This window comes from Furipterus horrens, unplaced genomic scaffold (assembly GCF_987537825.1).
Source record: "Furipterus horrens unplaced genomic scaffold, mFurHor1.1.pri manual_scaffold_16, whole genome shotgun sequence".
Lineage (NCBI taxonomy): Eukaryota > Metazoa > Chordata > Mammalia > Chiroptera > Furipteridae > Furipterus > Furipterus horrens.
The window spans coordinates 1,729,316-1,752,028 of NW_028327186.1; the positions used below are offsets into that span (position 1 = coordinate 1,729,316).

The window sequence follows — 22,713 nt, forward strand, 5'->3', positions numbered from 1 at the left end:
GAGAGTCCTAAGCAAGATGAATCCAAGGAGGCCCACAGCAAGGAACATAATTACAATGGCAAACATTAAAGAAAAGGAGAGAATCTTCCTTTTTTCTCCATACTTTATTTTTATTTTTAACAATTTATTTATTTTACTATTATTATTTTTTTAGAGAGAGGGGAAAGAAGAAAGAGAGGGAGAGAACTGTGTGGTTGCCTCTCACTCGCGCCCCCAACTGGGGACCTGACGTGCAACCGAGTCATGTGCCCTGACTGGGAATCGAACCAGCGACACTTGGCTTGCAGGCCGACGCTCAGTCCACTGACCCACAGCAGCCAGGGTAAGGAGAGAATCTTAAAAGCAGCAAGAGAAAGACAGTTAACCACAATGGCGCTCCCACAAAATCGTCAGATGACTTCTCAACAGAAACATTTCAAGCCAGGAGGAATGGCATGAAATATTCAAAGTAATAAAAAACAAGGACCTACAACCATGACTACTCTACCCAACAAGGTTATTACTTAAGGAATCCATCACAACCAAACCAGTATTACAAGAAATGTGAAAGGAACTTCCATAAGAATAGAAAGGAGAGAGAGGAACATAACTATAAATAAATTGGTAACAAATACATGCCTATAATCACTTTAAATGTAAATGAATTAAATGCTCTAATGAAAAGACATGGGGTATCTAAGTGAATAAGAAAACAGGACTCATGTAACTGTCCACAGGAGACCCACCTCAGAACCAGACACACACAAATGGAAACTAAAGGGCTGGAAGAAAATATTTTACATAAATTGAAATGGGAAGAAAAAAAGCTGGCACATCAATTCTTATATCAGACAAAAATAGACTTTAGAACAAGGGCTGTAACAGGAGACAAAGGAGGTCATTACATAATTACACAGGGATCAATCCAGTAAAAGGAACACACCCGTGTAAACATCACACACCCAACACCGAAGCACTGAAGAAATGAGGCAAACACTGAGGGACAGAACGGAAGAGGTCAGCAGTAACACATAGTCGGGCACTCTAATAGCCCCTTGACCTCCATGGCGAATCTCCCAGACACAAAATCAGCAAGGAAACAGAGGCCTTAAGTGATACATCAGACCAGACAGATCTAACTGCTGTTTTCAGAGCATTTCAGCTGAAAACTGCAGAATGTACTTTTTTTTCAAGTGCACGTGTTACAATTTTTAGGGCAGAGCACGTGTTAAAAGCCATAAAAAAGTCTCAGTAAATTTAAGAAGACCAAAATACTTTCAAGCATCTTCTCCAATCACATGGCATAAAGTGGAAAGCAACTACAAGGAAAAAAAGACGGAAAATGCACAAACATATGGAGACTAAATACTACATGTTACAAAAATAACATATGGGGTAACAGTAAGATCACAGGAGAAATCAAGAGACGTTGAGACAAATGATGAGATCATGATAAACCAAAATGTACAGGACAAGCAAAAACAGTCCTAAGAAGAAAATGTACAGCAATACAGACCTACCGCAAACAAACAAGAATTATCTCAAATTAACGATCTAGCCTTTCACCTAAAGGAACTAGAAAAAAACAACAGAGGCTCCAAGTGAGTAGAAGGAAGGAAATAATTAAGAGCAGAGCAGAAATAAATAATACAGAATCTAAAAAAGCAATACAAAAGATCAATTAAACCAAGAGCCAGTTCTTTGAAGGAAAAAAAATTGATAAATCTTTAACCAGACTCATTATGAAAGAGAGAGAACCCAAATAAATAAGATCAGAAATGGAAGAAAAGTAGCAACTGACACCACAGAAATACAAAGAAAGATACTACAGACAACTATACGCCAACAAAGTAGATGAAATGAAAGAAATGGATAAATTCCTACAAGCATACAAGGTCCCAAGACTAAATCCAGAGGAATCAGAAAATCTGAACAAACATTAATGACATCCAACAAAATCAAAGCAGCAATCAAAACTCCCCAATAAACAAAAGTCTTGGATCAGATGGCTTCACATGTGAATTTTACCATATATTCAAAGAAGACCTATCACCTATTCTTCTCAGTCCAAAAAATAATGAGGGAAGACTCTCAAATTCATTTTATGAGGCCAGCATTATCTTGATTATAAAACCAAATAAAGACACTACAAAGGAAGAAAATTATAGGCCAATATCCCTAATAAACACAGATGCAAAAATCCCCAACAAAATACTAGCAAAATGAATTCAGCAATATGTTAAAAACATCACACCATGAGCAAGTGGGACTTATTCCTAGAATGCAAGGATGGTTCACTTAATGTGATATTCCACAGAAACAAAATAAAGATAAAAATTACATGATCATAATAGATTCAGAAAAAGCATATGACAAAATGCAGTACTCACAATGAAAATCTCTTAGCAAAGCGGAAATAGAGAAGATATACCTCAACATAATGTTTTCCAATTTTCTGTGATATAATTGGGAGTGTCCTAACCATTCTTCATCTAAAACACATCCGTAAATGCAATATTGTACCGATGATTTTGAAGAAAGTGTCAAATGTACAACCTTAATATACCATATTCATGGATAAAAAGAATTAAAATCATTAAAATGTCCATTCAACCCAAAGCAACCTAAAAATTAAATTCGACTGCTACCAAAATACCCATTGCCTTTTGCACATAACTAGAACAAATAACCCCAAAATTTGTATGGAAACACAAAAGCCCCTGAAGAGCAAAAGCAATCTTGAGAAAGAAGAACAAAGTGTTAAGTATCACACTACCTGATATCAAACTGTACTACAAGGCAATAGTAATTAAAGCAGCACGCTATTGGCATAAAAACACACATAGATCGTGAAATTAAATAGAGCTCAGAAATAAACTCACACCTATATGGTCAATTAACATTTAACAAAGGAGGCAAGAACATGTAATGGGGGTACAAAGTCAAATGATGTCGGGAAAATTGGACTGATACATGCAAAAAAAATGAAGCTAGACCACCTTTTACAGCATATACAAGAATAAACTCACAGCAAGAGAAACCATCAACAGAAAAGAAAACCTACTTAATGAGGAAAGATATTCACTAATGATATGAAAATAACCAAAATTTATAAAGAACACAGACAACTCAGCACCAGAAAAACAAGCAACTTGATTAAAAGTGGGTAGAAGCTCTGCAGAGACACTTCTCCAAAAAGCACACACAGATGGCCAATAGACATAGAAAAAATTGCTCAATGTCACTAACCATCAGAGATGCAAATTAAAACCACAGTGAGGTATCATCTCACACCTCTCAGAGTGGCCACCATCAATAAATCAGCAACAACTGCTGGCGAGGATGTGGAGAAACGGGAACCCCCCATGGACTGTTGGTGGGAATGCGGACTGGTGTGGCCAGTATAAAAAAACAGTACAGAAGTTTCTTAAAAATTAAAATGGAACTGCCGTATGACCCAGCAATTCCACTTCTAGTTTTATATCAAAAGAAACCCAAAGGACTTATTCAAAAGAATATAAGCACCCCCACGCTCAGGGCGGCGTTATTTACAATAGCCAAGATATGGAAGTAACCCAGGTGCTCATCGACAAACGAGTGGGTAAATGTCATCATATACAATGGAGTAGTATTCAGCCATAAAAAAGGAATAAAATTTTACCTACTGAGACAGTACGGAGGGACCTAGAAGGTGTAATGCTAATAGAACTAAGTCAAACACAGACCAACACCACATAATTTAACTATATATGGACTCTAAAGAAAAAAATAAACCAACAGAATAGAACAGACTTATAGGTCCAGAGTGTAGACTGATGGTTACCAGAGGGGAGGGCAATTCAGGGACTGGCTGAAAAAATCGAAGGGAGTAAGTACAAATTGGCAGTTATGGAACAGTCACGGGGGTTGTAAATTACAAGACAGGAAATGTAGTCAATAATATTGTAATCTATGTATGGTGCCAGGTGGGTACTTGAAATATGGGGTGAGGGGGATCACTTCGTAGAGTACAGGATTGTTTAACCACTATGCTGTAAAGTAAGCCGAAAACCAATGCAAAATAATACTGAATGTAAGCTGCAACTGAAAAAAGAAAATTTAAAGAAAAAAAGAATGGCTGAAAAATCTTTTAAATTTGGGGGAGAAATGAATTCATGAAGCCCAAAAATCTCTGAAGAGAATGAATCAAAAATGCATTATAATTAAATTATCAAAGTCAAAGGCACACAGGACTTCAAAATCAGCAAGAAATAAATCATTTACCACAAATAAGGAAACTGCCATAAGACAACAAAGCCGAAATCTTGGGGGCTATGAAAAAAGGGGGAAAATAGTCAAATAAAAAACCTTGGTAACCAAGAATATTAAACCTGTGCCAACTGCCCTTTAAGAGTGAAGGAGAGAGGAAGGCTTTCTGAGAGCGTCACAGCCAACCTGCTGTACAAGCAGCGTTTGAGAGCGCTCGAGCTGAAGTAAAACCGACACCAGAGAAGCACAGGGCGCACTGCCGTACACTCTCACTGGGAAAGGCGAATACAGCTGACCCTTGAACACCACAGGTTTTAAACATCCACAGACAGCACAACCAATGGGCATGGACTAAGGGGGGGACAACTGGAGGGAGGGGGGTCACTGGGTGGAGGGGAACAAAGGGGGAAGAAACTGGGACAACTGTAATAGCATAAACAATAAAGCATATTAAGAATAAAAATTAAATTCAAAAACCCACAGATAAGTGGACCTATTCAAACCTGTGCTGTTCAACGGTCAGCTAGATCCAGATGAACACAGAATAACGTGATACCGTATAATGGCATATTAATCACTGAACCTTCGTGTAAAAGATAAAAGTATTAAGAGTAACTGTAACCTCAAAACCTTTCTAATGCAGTCCCAATTTTTGAAAAAAAAGAAATAAACACTGGTATCAATAGTACAAAGTGTGGTGCCGCCGGAGGTAGGTTGTCACAGGCTGAACCGGGCCTCGTCCAACAGAGAGTCGCTCCAGGCAACCCTCATGGCGACTCCCCAAGGAAAAACATACAGCAGATATGCAAAGGCTGAAGATCAAATAACTAACCCATAGGCTATGAAGTCACCAACCACCAAGTCAGAAAGAGGAAAACAAGAAGTACCAATCAGACAAAGAAAAATTAAAATGTTAATAGTAAGGCCTCACCTGTCAATCGTTACTTACAATTTAAATAGTCTTCCAACTTAAAAAGGCACAGAGTGACTAAATGGATAAAATAACATCCTGGAGTTAAGGACATATATAAGCTGCAAGTGAAGGGACGAAGAGATATTTCATGCAATCGCAAACCAAAGAGAAGGGGAATGGCTATACTTATATTTCACAAAATAGACTTTAAAACAAAAAGACTAACATGAGACAAATAATAATAAAAGGGCCAATTCATCAAAAGATACAATTACAAATATATGTGCACCCAATATCACAGAATGTAGAATACAACCATTCTCAGCGGTGCAGATAGACTCTTAAGAAGCTACACCATCGTCTCTAGAGACGGACAGCTGCTGACGAGAATACAGCAAATACTGATAGAACGAAAGACTAAAATAAACAATAGAATAATAGCAGCTGATTTTAATAACCCACTTTTATTAATGGATAATCTGAACATAAATTAATAAGACCATATATACCTAATAAATATATACAGGACATTCTCTCCAACATCTTCAACATACACAAGCTTAGTAAGTACACAGAGAATATTCCCTAGAATAGATCATATGTTAGGCTACAAAGCATGTTTTAATGAATTCAAGATTATTGAGATTATCATATGTATTTTCCAACCAGAATGGTATAAAACTAGAAACCAATTAACAGGAAAAATGTTGAAAAAACTCACAAGTGGAAATTTTAAAACACATTTATGACTCACTAATGGATCAATGAGGAAATCAAAAGAGAAATAAAAAATACCTTGAGACCAACCAATAAAAACTGAAAAACAATATACCAAAATTTATGAGATGCAGCAAAAGCAGTTCTAAAAAGAAAGTGTATAGCAATAAATGTCTACATTAAGGAAGAAACATCTAAAATAACCTCACTTTACAGCTCAAGGAACTAGAAAAAGAATAAACTAAGCTCAAAGTAAGCTAGCTGAGGGGACGAAATTAATAAAGATCAGAGCAGAAACAAGAGAGACTAGTGAAAACTAGAAAATGTAAAACACCTGAGTTCATTTTAAGGCAGGATTAACCTAATTGACAAATCTTTAGACTAGCTAAGGAAAAAAACATAGAAGGCTCAAGTAAATAAATCTTTAAATAAAAGCATACAAGGATTACAGAAAACTATTATAAAAATACTGGGTTGGCTCAGAAGTTTTAGTCTTTTCCCTACCGTGGCTCTCCTAGTGCTTAGCTGTCTTTAACTTCAACCGGAACAACTGCGTTAGATTGTCATGTGATTGCTACTAACCATTGTATGGAAAGAACATTAATGGACTTTTTTTTGGCCAACCCAACACTAGAAAACCAAATCCAACAGAGATTAAAAGTATCAGACTAGGATCAAGAAAGACTTATCTTTGGGATGCCAGGATATTTAAATACGTGCAAATCGATAAATGAGATACACCACATTCGCAGAATAAAGGGTAGAAGTTATATGATCATCTCAGATGCAGAAGAAGCACTGGACGATATTCCACATCCTTTTGTGATAAATACACTCAACGGATTAGGTGTAAAAGAAATGTCCTCGACACAATAAAGGCCATATTTGACAAAACCAACACCCTCAAAGGCGAAACGCTTAAGACTTTTCTTCTAACCTCAGTAACAAGACAGGGATCCCAGCTCATGCCTCATCTCCTCAACTAATTATACTTACTGGACGACCTATTCACAGTGATTGGCTAAGAAGAAGAAACAAAAGGCATTCAAATTAAGTTTCTGTTTGCAGATAACATGATCTACATGTAAAAAACAAACAAAAAACCCCTCAAGAGTTCACCAAAAAAAAAAAAAAAAAAGTCGTTAAAACTAATAAAGGAACTCAGTAGGAGCTGAAGGATACAAAATGAACATGCAAAAAGCAGCTGTTTCCCTACACAAGGAGCTCTCCACAAAAGAAATTAATAGAACAATCTCATTTACAACGGCACCAAAAACAATAAAATACACAGGGATAAACCGGACCAAGGAAGTAAAACGCCTGTACTGAGAACTGTAAATCACTGATGACAGAAACGGAATGACACAATTGTATGAAAATGTGTCCTATGTTAATGAACTGAATCAATTTTCCTAAAATGTCCACAATGACTCAAATAGATCTTCAAATTCAATGCAATCTAAATCTATCAAAAATCCAATGACATTTTCCACAGAAACAGGGGGGAAAAAAATCTTTAAAAAATCACAGGGAACCAAAAAAGACCCCAAAAGTCAAAGAAATATCCGGGAAGAACAGTAAAGCCAGAGGCCTCAAACTTATATGACAAAGTTATAGTAATCGAAACGGCATAAAAGCAAACACATCGACCAATGGAATAGACACCCCGGAAATAAACCCGCAAATACTCGCTCAGCTCATCTTCGACACACAAAATTGGAAAAAGTCTCTTCCAGAGCGCTGGGACACTGGATAAACGTACAAAAAAATAAAAATAAAAAATAAAAAGACACGTGTGTTACAACACACACAAAATCAACACAAAATAAAAGACTTAAATGTTAAGGCCTGAAACCGTAAACGTGGGGGGAAGCCCCTTGCCGCTGGTCCGGGCGATGATTTTTTATTTTTATTTTCGGAGAGGACACCAAAAGCAAAAATAGACAAGTAGGACGACATCAGACTAAAAACCTCCTACACAGTAAAGGAAACAATGAATTAAAAACGATGAAAAGGCAACTTATGGTAAGATAAAAAAAATACACGTGTCGGGCCGGGGAGTCAAGATGGCGGCGCAGGTGGGCTTGGCGCGCGCTCCCGCACAAGAACACGTCGAACGTACACCTGTATTTGGAGCAAACCCTCCTGAGACACACTGGGAGCCCACGGAACAGCCTCTGCGGAACAAGCCGTTGACAAGAGACCGCACAGCGAAGGCCGGGGCCCGGGACCGGGCGCACCGGGGAGCGCCAGCTTTATCCTGCGCCCTGAACAAGGACGGCAGGCGGGAGCTCCTGCCGAGAGTCCCCGGCCCACCTGCAGGAGCGCCGCCCGGCAGGAACGGCAGAGCCGGAGCCACGGCGTGCGAACTGGGAGCCCAGCCTGTTCACCCGAGGCCGCGCCAGCACGTGCAGCGGGTTGCGGCCTAGCGTTCCCACCTGGCGGCGCGCACGAGGGCCTCGCCTCCGCGGGAAAGCGCGGAGCCGAAAGAACACAGCGGTACCCACCTACCCGCAGGGCCGCCCTGTCCTGAGGAGCTGAGGCGGTGGCGGGCCCAGGCCCTGTCCACGGCCCGGCTGCCTCGAGTGGAGGAAGCAGGGAGCTCCCGCGCCCCAGCCCTGCACGAACTGCCCGCCCGCGGCTGGCGAGGACCAGGAAATACCCAAGTGCCCCTGGGCCCGCGCAGGCGCACAAGGCTGGCCCAGCACCGGAAGGGCGGGCCTAGTAGGGTCAGGAAATTAGGCGCGCAGGCCGGCCCCGCCCAGACACTGCTCCTTCCGGGGATATTTTAACCAATAGGGCGAGCTCGCGGCTGCCTGGGGCGAGAGGGGCGGGGCCGGCGTGCAAGGAACCCTATTGGCCTAAGGAAGCGGAACCAGCCAAGCGCGGAGGACACCAGACCACCAACTGGCAAAGGTTACAGGCGCCCCTGGGCCGACTGCGGCGTTATGTACAACAGGCAAGATGCGACAGGAAGCAAGTGGCTAAAGACGCGCTACAGCTATACAACGGAACATCATTCAACCTTCAGAAGCATGAAGCGGCGCCATTTGTACCTGCAGGGACGGACCCTGCCAAGTGCCACAGATCAGAACACAGATCAGAGAAGACAAACACCGTCCGACTTCACTTAGATGCGGGATCTGAAGAACAAGACACACGAACCAGCGAAACGGAAACAGACTCGCAGATACAGAGACCTGCCGGGGCCGTCAGAAGGGCGTGGGGTTGGCGCTCCAGGGGAAACAGGTAAAGGGATGAAGCAGCACGAACTGGTCGTCAGAAAACAAGTCACGAGGACGTGAAGCACAGCACAGCGAATAGTAATATGGCAGCAACTATGTACGGGGCCGCGGGCACTGAACTTACCCGGGGGATCCCTTCGTAAGTTCTAGAAATAGCCACCCACTATGGTGTACCCCTGAAACTGATACAAGATAACACTGAGTTGTAATTTAAAAAATAAAAATGAAAATGGTTTAAGAAATCCTGCACAGCACCTACAGAAATCTTTCTGGATCTTTCCAGAGCATTTGAAAGTAATTCTTAGGCTAGCCCTTCTTATCTGGGGCAAAGGCTCCTTTCCAGCCCTCCCGGAAGCCCCGGAGATGTCCTCACAGCCGTCTGAGTCCCAGAATTACAGAAGATAGGACTGACATTCTTCAAAATGAAGTGAAAAATCAGGTGGTTTCTGTGACACTTGTCGTTTCAGTTCCTTCCGTAGCATGACTGGTTTTTTTTTTCGAAGTGACGAGGGCGACTACTGTCCGATCTGTTTGTATTCTAACACAGTCTTATCCAAATTTGCAAAGATGACTTGTTCTTTGCTCCCTATCGTATCTGCTTCCAGAGCCATATTTTGCATAACCTGTGACGCTCCTCCATCCCCTCCCAAGAGGTGTCAGAATGATTTTTATGTCATCAAATCCCCTCATGACCCAGGCCATCTATTTGATCCTGAAACTTCTAACCAGAGTTGCCATCCTGAAACCCTTGTTCCAAGTGGACTGGAGTTTTGGCAGATTCCTTGATGTTAGTCTGGGTAGCTGAAGGGTGTCCCTGGTGTGGAGGCCACAAGTTCTCCTCCTCAGGAGTCTTTTATCTAAGAGGATAGTAATTGACAGTACTCAGATATGAAACCATGGGCACTATTCCTAAAAATAATAATAAGATACCAGGAAGCTCCTAATTTTATTGAGTTTTGTATCTACCGGCAAGGAAATATCTGATCCCAATCCTCTGGCTGCAATTTCCAGGATCCTTGCATATTCCTGGTCCAAAATGACTCACATGTGTAACATATTGAAAACCTAAAATCATATAACAGGGTTGAATTTGTCCCCTTGGGCATTTAGGCCCAAACAAATACAGCATTATAGAAATGATACCATTGAATCGCAAAACGTGGTCAACATTCAGCTAAGCAAGCTTAGGTGAAAAGTAACATTCTTCTGAGAAGGATCATGTCATATACATCACTCATAGAAGAAAGGAACCGATCATAATGTTCATGTCTGAAAGGACAAACCTCCATTCCCTAGAAGCAAATTTTGACTAGTTCAAAGTCTATTTGGGATTTCTCAGTCAGCAAAGGCGCATATCGTGGAAGTCCTATTTTCTGCAACATACAAGGTGGGAAAAAAAAGTGACCTATAATTTCCAAAAATTATGAGAAGGAAGCCTCCAAATTGGGTTGATAGAACGGTGTCACTCATTTGGAAGGGGACAGATGTAGATGGAACGTTTCCCACACTAAGTTCATTATCTGAAGCCCAGGAGTAGAATTTCTACTCTAACGAAGCTAGGAAGCCCCTGCCCCCCTCCACCATCTGAGACTGGCCCCTGTGCTGGGGCCCTGTGGAATCCTACTGAGCATGATTTTTATATCATTACATCTCATTAAGACAAGATCTCATCATTCACTCAAACCACAGCAGCCCCACACCTATAATTTTTTTTGTCCTGAAATCTTTTACAAGGGAAGGTGTCCTTAATCTCTGGTCCCAAGTGTACTGAACATCTGCGAGATTTACTGCAGGACAACTAGGGACTTAATGGTGCCCCATGGGAAGTGGGATAAAGGGTCACCTTTCCCATTTGCTTTTGTCACCGAGGACAGGATGGGGACAGTAGTCAATGATGAATACTACAAGCCCTGGCCGGTGTGGCTCAGTGGGTTGGGTGTTGTCCCACAACGTAAAAGGTTGCCGGTTTGATCCCCGGTCAGGGCCCATGCCTTGGTTGCGGGTCAGTCCCCGTTCAAATGCGAGGCAACCAATCGATGTCTCTCTCTCTCACATTGATGTTTTTCTCCCTCTTTTTCTCCCTCCCTTCTCCTCTCTCTAAAAACAAAATATATTTTAAAAAAGATAAATACTGCAACTCATGACTGCATTGCTCAAGTGTTCCTCTGTGATCCCTATGTGAGGGATATTGGTCATCCTTACTCAGAAGGGGCATTTTCCTTTGTATATAGATCAGTGATTCACCAAGCAGTCAAGTCAACGCAACTAAGATGCCTTGGCTGTATCTCCCAGAAAACCAGAGTAGAAAAACATGGCATCACTTACAGCACAGAGTTTCCCCTTAAAATAATAAAAGGTATATCCCGGGTAACAGGCTGCTTATAATTTTAATTGTTTTATATACGGGCAAAGCATATCCCTGCATCTCAAACTTCTGGCTCCACGTCCCAAGGTCCTTCCATTTTAAGTAGTTCAGTTATGATACCCAACTATCCTAACACCTAAGCAAACTCAAAATAATGTACCAGAAACGAACCTGTCTATACATGAATTTAGATATAACCAACTATGCGCCATAGAAATAACACCAACGAATCACATTTCTCTATTTAAGGCAAAGCATGGGTAAAAAATAAAGATTTTCTCATGTGGATCCTATCTTCTGAGTCACTCATGAAGAATAATTAGCCATAATATTAACCACATTTCCTTCAAGAATAACCTAAATATCTTATAGGATAGTTTTGATTAGTCCAAGTCTATGCGGAATTACAGTTGACCCTTGAACAATGTGGGATTGAACTGTGGGGTCCAATTACATGCAGATTTTTTCCAATTGGCCTGTGCCTTTCACATGCAAGTTTTTCAAGGATCAGCTTCAAGGTCAGGAACCTGTTTATGCAAACGTTCCACTGAAAGGGTATTTGAGGCCCCAACCCCCTCTTTAAGGGTCATTTGTATATCTCTCTGTAACCATTGGAGCGGGGTGGGGAGGGTTGCAGATTAATTTCATTTTTAGTCATTCTCATTCTACCTGTGTTTTATACCTGTTACTGAAAATTCCTTCTTCAACTCAACTCTGAGAACATGATTCATTCCCATGCTAAGGTTGTTTTTTATTTTTACCTTAGCTGTTTAGCCTCTTGTTCCATACTAGTGTGGAGTTATCCAGCCCACTACCACTACACCCCACCCCTGAATTCAACAGAGCAGTATTGTGCCTTTTGGTCCGGCTCCGACTAACGTCATTCTGCATGTAGTCGCTCATCTGTCCCCAAGAAGTCCCTGCAAGGGTGAAGCTTCGACACTCAATGCCCTGCCATACTGGGATCATCCAATGTTCCCAGGAAAAGATAAAGAGCCGAAGACAGCACCCCCTACTCCAGGGAAACCCCCTCCCGTGCTCTGGCTGCCTCTCCATGTTCATTTTCCTGGGGGAATTGCTCCGTTATTTCATTGTGTGCATATACCAAGGCTTACCTAGCCCCTTCACCTTCTGATGGGGGCTGTTTTCAAGTTTTTGGCTTTTAGAAATGGTGCCACTCTTAATTAAGCATTTCTGTGTATGTTTTTTGGAGGAAATGTATGAATTTTGGTCAACTGTGTGCCTGAGACTATGTCAGTGGGCACTGAGGGTATTCTCAACACACACAGAGTGAGATGTGAAATTTATGTATTCTGATAAGCGTTTATTGCTTTGTCCCCTTTAGTCAATAACCGTTTCATATTCTTATGATCCAGGTACCTTATCTTTTGTGAAGTACTGGGTTGGCCAAAAAGTCCATTTAGCTTTTTCCATAAAAGACATCTTTTTCATTTTCACCAATGGCTTTATTGATTTGGGGTATTTTGAATATATTGGCTGTCTCCCACATGGTAGAACATCGATTGTTCTCAATTAATGTCTCGTTTTTGTTGTTGTTGTTGTTTTTTTTTTTTTTTTACTGTGTGGTTGCCTCTCACTCATGCCCCTAACTGGGGACCTGACGTGCAACCTAGTCATGTGCCCTGAGTGGGAATCAAACCAGCGACACTTGGCTCGCAGGCCGATGCTCAATCCACTGAGCCACGCAGCCAGGGCTTAATGTCTCGATTTGATCGCTATCAACTTCAAGTGGTCTACCCAACTGTGGAGCATCGTCCAGCAAGAAATCTCCAGCACGGAACTTCACAAGCCACTTTTGACACATCTGATCACTCACAGCACCTTTTCCACACACTGCACAAGTCTTTTTTGTGTGTTTCAGTTGTGATTTTACCTTTCTCAAAATAATAAAACATAATGTGCCAAAAATGTTGCATATTTTCCTCCATCTTCAATATTAAAATGGTTACACAAAAATTCACCAATTTTCATTTTTTTAAAAATACACGCTGATAGTCATATACTGTGACACACAGCTGTCACAATATAATCTAACAAAATTATTTCAAATCAAGTCAAGGACAACTAAGTGCCGTTAGAACCATCTTATGGAAAAAAACCAATTAAACTTTTTGGCCAGCCCAGTACCTGTTTAAATATCTTCTTTCTGAGTCTTTGAAATGTAAGCACTTACTATGTTTTTTCTATAACAGTCTTCCATTGTATATACCTTTTGACAAACGAAAGTTTTAATTCTGATGCAGCAATTCGTCAATGTTTTCCCTTAGGGTCAGTGCTACTGGTATTTAATTTGAATGTTTTCCTTTCCCCAAAACCGTGAAAACGTTCTCCTGTTATGCTAAAGAAAAATGCTGTTTTTCTGATTTCATATATATCTATATCCCACCGCAAAATGATTGCTCTGTGTGGTTTTTAAAGACTCAGACATTTTGTTCATGGTGACGTCCGACATTCCTAGCACTGACTATTAAACGGACTGCCATTTCCTCACCATGACACAGGGGCCCCTTTATTATAAAGTGACTCATTATGTCTCTTGATCTGTTTGTGGGGTCTCCTGTTTGTACCCCATGAGGCTAGTTTTCGATCTTTTGTCAGTACAGTCTTAACGGCAGTAACCTTACGAATGGCTTTGGAATTCTGTCGTATCATTCATGAAAGTTTGTTCCTATTCACTAAGATGGTCTTGGCTGCCCTTTGCTCCTATATACTTCCTGGAATCAAACTGACTATTTCCCAAAACACCCAATGAGATTGATGTTTGGAAAGCAATTGCATTAAATCCTTACAATGAATTTGGGGCAGAATTAACACCTATGTGTAATTAAACCTGCCAATATGTTCTATTCCTTCATTTGTAAGGTATTATTTACATCCTTTCAATGAAGCTTTATAGTACTGTGCGATCTCTTCTCATGTAACAGCTATTTCTGATGTTCCTGGAAATGTCGTATTTCAAAATTTTCCCATTACTTCACATACAAATATATTTCATCTACTTATTTGCTTATTAATATTAACTTTGCTCAATTAACTTCCTTAATTGTTTATGGTCAGATTATTTTGGGATACATGACAGCTATACACATACACTAACACCTGGTGGTATAACTCAGTGGACTGAGTGCCGGCTTGTGAACCAAAGGGTCACTGGTTTGATTCCCAGTCAGGGCACATGCCTGGGTTGTGGGCCAGGTCCCCTGTTGGGGGTGCACAAGAGGCAACCACACAATATTTCTTTCCCTTTCTTTCTCCTTCCCTTCCCTTCTAATTCCCATGAGATTTATGAGAAATGGGTTTTGTATTTTATTGGATGCTTTTATTTTTTATATCATCTGATGTTTCCTCTCTTCTGTTGTTGTAATGAATTGCATTGAATGATTTTAAATTCCTTTTTAAAATACTTACTTCAGAATAGTTTTAGATTTATGAAAAATGTGAAGAGAGCACAGAGGCTCCCCAAATACCCTACACGCCACATTTCACCTATTATTTACATCTTGCAGTAGGATGGCACGTTTGTCAAACAATAAACCAATACCCATACATGAGCATTAATTAAAGCCTATGCTTATGTCCTACTGCTGTTGGGGATCCCACAGAGGGTGTCCCATTCTATTTAATTGTCATGTCTACTTAGGATCTTCTAGACTGACACTTTCTCAGGTTTTCCTGATTTTGATGATCTTCCCAGTTTGGAGGAGAAATGGTACTGTAGTTTGTAGATTGTCAAGGGGGATCTGTCCAGTTCATTTCTCACCTTTATACTGGGTTATGGATTTGGGGGAGAAAACTACAGAGGCAAAGTACCATTCTCTTCAGATCATCTCCAGGGTACGTACTATCAACCTCGGCAACCTGTCGGAAGGAGCACTTGCCAAGTCCCTTCACCGTGAAGTTCCTTTTCAGTCACGGTCCCTCCCACCTGACATTTTGGAAGGAGCTCTGGTTTGCTTCACTGGAGAAAGGAACTGGAAGCCAAGATACGGCTTCTAGGTGGGCCTGTTGTTTCTTCTAGGAGTTTCTCAGCTGCATAGTAAGGAAAGAGGAATGTGGCATAACTGTGCATCTACATGTATCTATAAATGTTTGTGTAAACATACATTCATGTTAAACATGAGTTCCTGCCGCGATTTTCAACTCTAATCCACTATCACGCGGATCATTCTAACCTCTCCCTAATCTATGACCCTCCACTCCAAGACCGAGAACCCTTACCCCATCTGTGAACCGTTCCCTTAATTACGTGGTTCCCATATACACGCCGACTCATCCACCCTCACCCACGAGAAACAGCCTTGTCAAGCCAAGGCGGTACTATGTTCAAGTCACGTTGCCTCGAGTCCAAGCCCACAGATCCCCCTGGTTACTGAAGTCGGCGCCTTCTCTTTCCAACCCCATCCGTGAGGTGGTTTCATACATTTTATAACACAGCACGGTCTTTTCTTCACATTGTTTTCCTTCCAGGGGTCCCCCAACCACCTAAATGAGTTCTTAAAAATTAGTATATACTAAAGCTCACTTTTTGTGCTGTCACGTTCAGTGGATTTTGACACACGCCTTGTCACATATGCATCCTCACAGTATTATACAAAATAGCCGCTGTGCCTTACCCATTCAGTCCTTGCCCTCCCACTGCCAACCATGAGTATGTTGACTGCGCCTTTAGTTTTGCATTTTCCAGAACGTCTATGTGCTTTTGATCAGTGCACTTCACATATGAATATGTGAGTTTCTGCTAGTTTTTGGCAATTACGAATGAAGATGTTCTAAGTATTCATGTACTGGTTTTTGTATGTACGTAGGTTTTTACCTCACAGGGGTAAATGGCATGTAGCACAGTGGCCAGGTGCATGGAAGGACATTTAAAATTGTCAGGGACGTCCACACCGTCTTCCTGTGAAGCTGGACCACCTTCCTTCACACCATCGATGATACTTCCTGTTGCTTGAATCTTTGTCAGCTATCGGCACAGTCCATCCTTTGGCTTTGGGGCATTCTCCTAGGAGTGTAGGGGTGTCGTTTTGTTTAATCTGCATCACCCTAATGACAGGGAATGTAGAGCACCTTTATATATGCTGATTTGTTTCCTGTATATTTCTGTGGTGAGGTGTGTACTCCGATCTTTGGCCCATTTTCGGTGGGTTGGTTGTTTTCCTATTACTGAGTTTTAAGATTTCTTGACATATTTGGATAGAAGAACTTTACCAGGTATGTCTTGAAATGTTTTCTCCAAACCTGTGCCTTGCCTTTTCATCAACTCAACAGTGTCTTTTAGCAAAACAGAGCTTTTCATTTTAATCAAGTCTAACATCATTTTTTCTTCATGGTTTGTACTTGGTGTTGGAATCTAAAAACTCTTAACAAGACCGAAGGCCACATAGACTTTTCTCCGATGTCTTCTTCTAGGAGTTTTAAAGTGTCCCATTTCACATCAAGTTCTATAGTGTACTTGTGAGTTAATTTTTATAATTTCCCATGGTAATTTTATAATTAACATCCAGTCCATCATGAACATGTGCAGGGTCTGTGTCTAGGTCCCCTTCTTACATACAGACATCCTACTGTTCTAGCATTATTTACTGAAAACTTTTTATGAACCCAATTTCTTTAGCACTCCTGTCAGAAATCAGTTAACGACATTTGTGTGAATCTACTTCTGGGTTCTCTGTTCCCAACTACTGATCTATGTGTCTGTTCACTTGCCAATATCATGCTGTCTTGATTGCTGTAAACCATAAAGGTTTTGGAATAAGGAAGAGTGAGTCCTCCAAAGTTGTTCTTCAGCTTTGTGTCGGTTCTCGTCTTCCCATACAAACTTTTACGTCAGTTTGATTTATATACAGTAACTTGCTGGGATTTTGAGTAAGATTGCACTGAGTCTCAATTGAGTTGGGAAGAACTGACTTCTTAACAATATTTACTATTCCAGTCCATCATGAACACAGATTTAACTCTGCCCCTTAAATTCTATGATCTCTTTCATCGGGTTAGTGTTTTCTTCATTTATATCACATATATGGTGCTTTTATATGTATTTTTGATGTACGTAGTTTTCAAAAATGTATTTATTGGTATGAGCATAATAATGTTCTAATGGAATGAGTTAACAAATGTTCCCTCTCTATCTTCTGGAAATAATGGTGGAAAGTTGGTATTATTTCTTTTTTAAATGTTTTCATAAGTTTCACCAGTAAAACTATCTGGGCTTGATGCTTTCTTTTGGGAAGGTTATTAAATTTCTTTAATAGAGTAAGGGCTATTTAGGATATCTATTTCTTCTGGGGTAAGTTTTGGCAGTTTGTGTTTTACAGAATTGGTCAATTTCATCTAAGTTACCCAATTTGCGGGCAGAGTTGTTAGTATTGTTATTATCCTTTTAATATCCATGGAATTGTAATTGATGACTCATTTAATTCCTGATATTTCATTTGTCTTTTCTCTTTCCTTAGCCTGACTACAGTTTTAACCATTTTATTGATCTTTTAAAAGAACTGGCATTTACCCTCTCTACTGTATTTGTTTCAATTGCACTGACTTCTAATTATTTTTATTTTCTTTTATTTGCTTTAGGCTTAAAGTTTTTTTCTCCCCTAAGGTAGAAGTCGTCGGCAGCCGTCCGTCTCGAGAGACGATGGTGTAGCTTCTTAAGAGTCCATCTGCACCGCCGAGAATGGCTGTGCAGTCCGACTCGGGAGTGACACGGTATCTGTCTCCTCCCGTGCGATGACGCTGAAGCTACAGAGCCTGGGCAGGGTAATATGGAGGGTCTGCTGTTGCCCATGCAGCAGACCCCCCCTCTCTTCGCAGCTGAAGGGTCCAAGGGAAAGACGGAGTCGATACAGCTTGGCTTCAGGTGCGCCGCAGGAGTTGCCGGTGTTGACCACAACATCAAACCGCCTTAGGGACTCCGGCTCCGGATTTTCTGTCGGGGTTTACTCCCTTAGCCTTTCCCCTAAAGAGGTATGCCGCAAGGCAGCGGAGGTTTTTTGGAGTCAGAGTTTTCCTTCTCTGTAAGGTAGAAGTATGCTTATGAATTTTAGATTTTTTTTCTAGTATATTAGAATTTAATATTAAAATTTGTAAACAATGATTTAGCTGCATCCCATGAATTATGATTAGTATTTTCATTTGGAGTTAGTTCAAAAATTTTAATCTAATTACTTTTTCTTTGATGCCATCTGTTATTTATAAGTGAATTGTTTAATCCAAATATTTGGGGATTTCGCAGCTGTATCTTTTATTGATTTCCAGTTTTATTCAATTAATGGCTACAAATTTATACAATTTCTTTCAAATTTGTCAAGGTCTGTTTTATGGTATATAAGATCTATTTTGGTGAAAGTTCCATGTGAGCTTTAAAAGAATGTGTATTCTCTTACTGATGGATATAGTAGTCTATAAGCGGAAAGTGCTGTCTAGCCTACCTATATCCTTACTGTTTTTCTGCCTGCTTAATCAATTCCCGCCAAAAGGGTGCTGAAGTCCCCAACTATCACAGTGGATTGGTCTGTCTCCGTTTTACTTTTTTAAACTTTTATCTCAAGTATCTTGACACTCTGTGGTTAGGGGCATATACATGAATGATTGCTATGCCTTCCTGAAGAATGGACCCTTCATTCTGTGATATCCCTCTTCATGCCTGACCGCATTCCTTGTCCTGAAGTCTGCTTCATCTCAAATTAATATAGCTTCTGCAACTACCTTCTGATTAATGTTTGCATGCAATGCCTTTATCAATCATTTTCCATTTATTTTATCTACATCTTTCATTTTAAAGTCAGCTTTCTTGAAGACAGCATTTCGTTCAGTCTTGTTTTCTGGATCCATTTTGATGGTCTCTTTTAAAGAGAACCATTAACATTTGAAATGACTATTTAGCCCTGGCTGGTGTGGCTCAGTGGATTGAGTAGCAGCCTGAGAACCAAAGGGCCACCAGTTTGATGCCCAGTCAGGGCACAGGCCTGGGTTGTAGGCCAGGTCCCCAGTTGGCGACATGCGAGAGGCAACCACACGTTGATGTTTCTCTCCCTCTTTCTCCCGTCCTTCCCCACTCTAAAAATAAACAAAAACTTTTAAACAAATGATTCTTGGTTGGATAAACTATCTTCCATGTCTGTATTTTTCTAATCGTCACTTCTGCTCTTGGATGAAGTCTTCTTTCCCCCTAAAGTGCCCTCAACATATTCAGCACATTTATTTTAAATTTCCAATTTGATAATTCCAACATCTGTGCCCTGAGTCTGCTTCTACGGATGGCTTTGTCTCTTCACACTGTTCCGTTTCTTGCCACGTGGCATGCCCTGTAATTCTTTTTTGAGCTCAATCTGGAATTAGGAATTGAGATTTATGGCAATGTGACTCGTTGTGCCCTGTTTAACGTTCACTGTTGCTTGGGGTCTCCGAAGTGTCCTATTCCGTTCATGTGTTGCCTCCCCTCTTGATTCAGGGCTTCCATAAGTACCCTTCCTCTGAGAAAGTTAGTGCCCTGCTCTTTCCGCCACAATCCACTGTTATTATAGCAAAGGCTACTGACGGGAAGTTCCACAGTCCACAGCTTTTTGAGCCAGTCTGTGTTTGTGCGCCTGTGACCTTCCCAAGGATCTCTCCAGTAGCATCCCTGGCTCTGGTGGTTCCTACGTCCTTAGAACAAGAACCTCTACTGACATGTGTGTTTGAATGTGTGTGATGTCTAACCAGTGATGAAGGATGGCTAGAGCAGGCTTTGCCCAAGTCTTTTCCCTAGAGATGAGGCCTTCTTTATGGAGATTCTCCGGATGCACATCCCAACCATGTGTCCTCCTCTCACACTTCCAGAGCCAGGAAGGGGGTCTCTCTCAAATCCTGACCATGAGAAACTTGTGAGGTTCTAGTAGGTAAAGTCCACAACACTGGGAGCTCCCACAAGTTTCTCCCTTGCACTGTACCCCGCATTAGTCCAGTAATTCAATTAAATTGGCATTTCAGTGTTTCTACCAACTCAGGGCTTCTGTTTTAGGCAAGCAGATCTCACTTGCATTTCAATGGACAAGTGTGTCTCTCCAGGTGTGGGGTGGCATTTTCCCTGTAGCCAAGAGATCCAAGAAAACCATTTATTTTTCACTTAGCCCAACCTCATCTCGTAAGAACAGAAACGAGGATTTCTAAGGTCTTCATGTGACACAGTTGAACCCGGATGACTGGGATAATTTTTTTGATTGTAAAAGATCACCTTTCATTTAAGTAAAGCCCAAACGGCTCTACTGTATTTTTAAGTATTTTATGTAATTAGATTTACTATTGTTGTATTTAGAAGGTTCGGGTCTATACCCATAGTCATGGTCTGTAAATTCCTATTTTCACATTGTCATATCAGCTTAAGTTACTAGAATGAAGCTCGTCTGAGAACATGAGAATTTTCTATTTTTTCCTTAAGTGTTTGTAAAAGTCCACGAGTGAGAATATTTATGCCTAGAATATTCTTGTTTGGAAAGATTTTCATTACGGATTCAATGTCATTCACCAATACAAGACGATTTATGTTTTCTATTTTTTGTGATTTTTTTTTCCCCACTAGTTGTGTTTCTTAAGGAACTTTCCCATTTCATCGGTATTTGTAAATGATTGACAGGAAAGTTACTCTTCAAATGTTCTTTATACAGTGGTGCCTTGGTGTTCGTTCATTTGTTCTGGAACTCGTGATGAGTGCCCAAACCCACAAGCACTGAACAATGAAGCGTTCTTCTCTTGCGGGTGGTGTCACGGCTCACACAAGGGCCAGCCAGTGCGCAAAGCCCCAAGCAAGCGCTGGGCGCTAACCCATTTTTATTTTATTTTTTTGTCAAAATGTGATGAGTAAGGGTTTGACGAGTTCTCAAGATGTCAAGTACCGAGGTATGACTGTATATTTAAAATTTTAATCTAGGAAAACTGCAAAGGTAAACAGAGGATCTAGATGGCTGTAAACATTGTTCTCTGTCCCCACTTTTCTGTTCCCTGTGCCCTTCCAGCTTTGGATGGTGAGATAAAAAAATGCCACCTTTGCCTCAAAGACGTCACCCATGTGTGCTCTGCCCTGATAGACAGGATTACTCAGCACCCAGGAAGCTGCAAATGTGGTCAAAACTGGTTTTGAGCTAAATTCACGATCAACAAACACTACTTGAACCTGAACTGACCTGCACTTGCTAACACATCCAACCAGCTCCATTTCACTTTGATCAAATCAACACCATTCCATCTGCTCCACGTTTGCTTTGATCTGACAAAAATGCTGCTTATTATCATTTTAACCTAAATTCTACCCTGCTTCAAAGTTCTAAATTATTTTGCTCCTTTCTTCAATAAGCAAATATTGGGTTGGCCAGAGTCCATTATATTTACCGTAAAATAAAAGACACATTTTTTATTTTCACCAATGACTTTATTGATTTGGAGTTTTTGAGTATGTCAGCTGTCTCCCACTATTGGCTTCTAGTGGGCAGAGCCCAAGGGTGCTGCTGAGCATCTTCCAGTGCATAAGGCAGCCCCACAGCAGGGAATTTATTTGGCCAAAATGTCAATAGTGCCAGAAACTTCATAAACTACTTTACCTTCTCCATGCACTGCACAAATCATTTTTGCATTTCAGTTGCATATTTACCTTTCTTGAGATAATAAAGCATAACATGCCAAAAAGTTATGTATTTTTTCTATCTTCAATATGAAAATGGCTGCACAAAATCCACCAATTTTGATAATTTTTTAAAAAATGCACATTGATATGACAGCTGTCAAAATACAATCTAACAAATAGTATCAAATGAAGTTAAAGACCACTAAGCACTGCTAGAGCCATTGTCTGGAGAAAACATAATGGACTTTTTGGCCAACCCAATAGTTGAGGCTTCACTTCTGATTGTTCCTTTGCCAGACCAAGAATTTGGAGTAATTTTAGCAGCTTGGTTTTCAAACTTCAGTTAATTTTTATTGCTTTCACAGTCAGGAAATAGGTACTAATGTAAACACAGACCAAAATCTCTATGTTCAGTATGTCTGCATTCTAATGCAAGGAGACATCCATCAAAACTATTAAATGCTCAGATGGCAAGTGCAAAAAAAAAAAAATCACGGAAAGGAATATAAACTTAAGCCAGAAATTAAGAGAATAAAATATGCTAGAAAAAACTAGAATTGAAAATAGCCACCTTCTCAGAACTCCAGCACCTCACTAAACATTTTGAAAAGTTTTATAATGAAAGCAAAAT

General features: G+C 40.5%; 1 non-coding gene across 1 annotated transcript; it reads right to left on the reverse strand.

Moving 5' to 3' along the window:
• Positions 1 to 10,707: 10,707 nt before the first annotated feature.
• Positions 10,708 to 10,782, reverse strand: LOC149991961 (small nucleolar RNA SNORD115). Its single transcript, XR_016508532.1, has one exon. It is a non-coding gene; the product is annotated as a small nucleolar RNA SNORD115 (small nucleolar RNA).
• Positions 10,783 to 22,713: the final 11,931 nt, after the last annotated feature.